Source organism: Halichoerus grypus, chromosome 2 (assembly GCF_964656455.1).
Source record: "Halichoerus grypus chromosome 2, mHalGry1.hap1.1, whole genome shotgun sequence".
NCBI classification, from domain to species: Eukaryota; Metazoa; Chordata; class Mammalia; order Carnivora; family Phocidae; genus Halichoerus; species Halichoerus grypus.
The window spans coordinates 171,339,508-171,343,315 of NC_135713.1; the positions used below are offsets into that span (position 1 = coordinate 171,339,508).

A 3,808-nucleotide genomic window follows, 5' to 3' on the forward strand; every position below is an offset into this window, starting at 1 on the left:
AGGCCTTGAGACAACCCCAATCCCAGCCATCATCCAACTGCAAAGATGTAAAAAACAAAAAAAACCCTGAGCAAGAACTGCCTGGCTTAGGCCAATCAAGTCCCATATCCAAAAGCAAAATCAATGATTACTATTGCTTTAAGTCACTGTTTTCAGATGGGTTGTTACACAGCAATTGATTACTAGAATAGACACCATAATTTTAGGTATTATTCTAAGAACACTGAAGCCTATTTTTCCGCTAATGTTCTATTATTGTATTCTTTGGGTTTTAGAAAAGCCAGCAGGATTTAAAGGGGTAAAGAATTGTTTTAGTTCATTTTAAAGCCTAGCCAAAATTTTATTGCCTTCCTCTGGAACCTGGCGTCCTAGAGATGTTATCTGAAAGCAAAATTGGGGAAATCCCTTACATCTCTTTGATTTGGTAATCCTACTTCCTTTCTTTTTCTACATAAGGCGTTTCATTTCAAAAAAGCAGAACCCTTAGTAAGAGTCATAGATCACACACTGCCTGGGCATAGCCTGCACCTCACACACCAGCCCTGAATTTGGATGGAAGGCAGGCCAACATCAATCATGCCTTCTTTCTCATTTCCTAGCATCTTACCCAGGGCAGGGTAATGGCTCAGCAGATGTACCATTCCACCTGTGATTCATTCAGAACAAAGTCCTTCCTATCACCCACTCACTTTCTTTCTATTCCTGTCTGCTCCTATAAAAGGCAGGCAGAACCACCAGAGGAGCAGAAAGGCTGAGACCAGCCCAGAAACCTCCAGCTCTCACGCCCAGTCTCCCCGCTCCCCGCCGACATGAAGGTCTCCGCAGCGCTTCTGTACCTGCTGCTCACAGCCGCCGCCTTCAGCCCCCAGGTGCTCGCCCAGCCAGGGAAGCCCCTCTCTCTTTCCCTTCAAAGCCCATCACCACATCTCTGGGTTCTCATGGGCCACCAGGGCAGGAGGATCACCCACAGTCTCCCGTTCATGACTGCTTTCCAAGATCAGGAAAGTCAGAGAAGGACAAGGAGTGAAACTGATCACATGGTTGCTCCTGGGAATTTCAGCTGTGGAACCCAAATCCAGTCCTTCCAGGACTCCAGCTCTACAGTCATCCCTTCAGTACAGTTACTGCCCCTGCTCCTTGTAGCAGTGTTTGGGGGGGACTGGGGTGATCCAAAAGAGGGGGCCTCTGGCGGAGGGTGCGCAGGGCATTTCCAGATGTGGTGGAAGGGAAAGGAGGAGACCCAGAATCTGGACGGTGCTTCATTCAGTCCAGCATCCAGAGGCAGGGCTCCACAGAGGAAGCGCAGGGATCAGGGAAACTCACGACCAGGCATAGATTGCTCAGAGCCTAGAAGGGAACCCATAGCTGCAGTTCTGCTGCCTGAGGAATTGGACTATTCTATGAGCCCCTCCTAACAACACCCAGAGCTGTCACCAGTTCCTCTTCTCCTCTCAGTTAGCAGTAGTATCCTTCCAATTTACAGTCCGTACCAGTGAGACTGAGAGTTTCAGGACGGAGACGCAGGACTTAGGGTGGGCAGCTTCCCTTTCCTTTGACTCTCTTCCTTACTGTTCCCTAATTTATAAATAGAAAGTCCCAGCACGCACCCTAAATAGACTTTGTTGTTGTTTTGACAGATGGGATTAATATCTCAACCACCTGCTGCTATAGATTTACCACTAAGACGATCCCCATCCATGGGCGCCTGGGTGGCTCAGTCGGTTAAGTGACTGCCTTCGGCTCAGGTCATGATCCCAGGGTCCTGGGATCGAGTCCCGCATTGGGCTCCCTGCTCTGCAGGGAGCCTGCTTCTCCCTCTCCCACTCCCCCTGCTTGTGTTCCCTCTCTCTCTGTGTCTTTCTCTGTCAAATAAATAAATAAAATCTTCAGAAAAAAAAAAAAAGAAGAAGATCCCCATCCAGAAGCTGAAGAGCTAAAGAAGAATCACCAGCAGCTATTGTCCCCGGGAAACTGTGATGTGGGTGACGCCATGACCACCCGCACTCAACCCTTGATCTTGAGTTCTGCTCCCAGGCAGTGGATAGGGTTATTATAAGACTTCAGTTGGAATTTAACCCCCAGATACTTAGACCAGCTCTAATCCAATCCCAGAAATTTTTTTATGGGAAAAGTGAATTTGAGAAAATAGAGACTTCCCATTCCCAGCTGCCTGTCCAGATGTTGGTTCAGATGTCAGTTCCTTCATCCAGGAGACAAGATGGTTTCTTTCACCAGGGCCAGCAAATGTAGTTGCTTCCCCTGAGGTTCCTTCCATCCTCCTCCATCACCCCAGGCTAATGGGTCAGGCAGGTTTCCCATAGAGTGGGTTACACTCCCAGGTTGACTCTTCAGTGCACTCTGTCTAACTGCCCTCTCTTCCCACAGCTTCAAGACCAAACTGGCCAAGGAGGTCTGTGCTGACCCCAAGTAGAAGTGGGTCCAGGATCTCATGGAGTACCTGGACAAGAAAACCCAAACCCCAAAGCTGTGAACACTCATGCCCATAATGAAGCCAAGCCAGTACCCAGGAAACAATTTATATTCCCTATCTTTTCCAACATACCTTCTGAGATTATTCTATTACAATTCTAAGGCATATGAGATTTGTGTAATAATGTGAATCATAGTTTTTCTTAAGTAACGCTCCATGTCTTCTAAGTTGTTAATAATTTAATGTGCTCTGAAATTGGATGTGTTTTAAATGTACACCCTTGGACATATCACATCACTTCAACCCCCTAAAAACTGCAGGATGCTCCCTTCCTCTCTGCCTCGCTGTGGTATTGTGAAGATCCTTGCATGAATCAATGCAAATGTGCATATATTTAATTTTTAAGAGGGGATGTCCCTATGAAACCATAATATTATTATAGAACTGAATATTTTTATATGTAGAACTCTTGAATTTTCACACAAAACATATTTTTGGATAAAACTTGACTTTGATGGCCTTTTAAAGGACAAGATAAAGCTGGTGGGAGTACCAGGGAGAGGAGAGCTGGTTTCAGAAGGTGGGGCTTGTGTTCCGGGGGAATGGGCATATGATGGACTCTGGGCTTGCCCCCAGGTTGGGCTCACCTGCATGGCAAGGAGAGTCAGGTTGGCTGGGGCCAGGTTTAGCAAGCTCTGCAGCTCTAGCTGACATCAGCTTCAGCCATTTGTTCAAATACCTTCTTCCTTTCCAAAATCATTCCCTTTCTCACCATCCCATGCCCTACCCAACAGCCTATCCCCTCAGCAGTTGCGTCAGTCTTACAGCTGGCTGGTTTTCTTTCTTCTAACCCTTGAATCCAGAATAATACAAGTATCACCTGCATTGAGGAACCAGGGAGGGAATCAACAGATGACCTCAGAAGTTCCCTTCCACATCTGGGAACCACATGTCTTAAAGATTTCTATCTCTATAGGTTGAGGAAGAGCAAGGAGGGTAGGAGGAGGGTATGAAGGGTATGAGCAAGGAGGGTAGGACAAGGCAGCATACTGACAAACTCTTGATAACCTCAAGCTGAGCTTCTTGGAGAGAGAGGCTTGCATCAAAACTCCCATAGAAATTTCAAGGTGTCAGGAGAATTAAAACACTTTGATGGCAAGCAGATAATTCATTGGTGACTCGTGGGTGCTCAGGCCATTATGGATGCTCAAGCCAAGTCCAACAGCCATTTCTGCGCCCCCTCCAGCCCAACAGTCCTCATCCCCAAACATCAGTAAGGAGCGTAATCTCAAATGCCAGAGGGGAACAACAGTAGGCTGACCAGGCATAGACAGGAAATAGATAGATACTATAGTAAAATGAAACACGGATAGCCCT

The 3,808-nt window shown here is 46.9% G+C and overlaps 1 pseudogene; it reads left to right on the top strand.

Moving 5' to 3' along the window:
* The first annotated feature begins 726 nt into the window (after positions 1–726).
* LOC118532246 (C-C motif chemokine 7-like) lies at positions 727–2,995 on the top strand (annotated as a pseudogene).
* Positions 2,996–3,808: the final 813 nt, after the last annotated feature.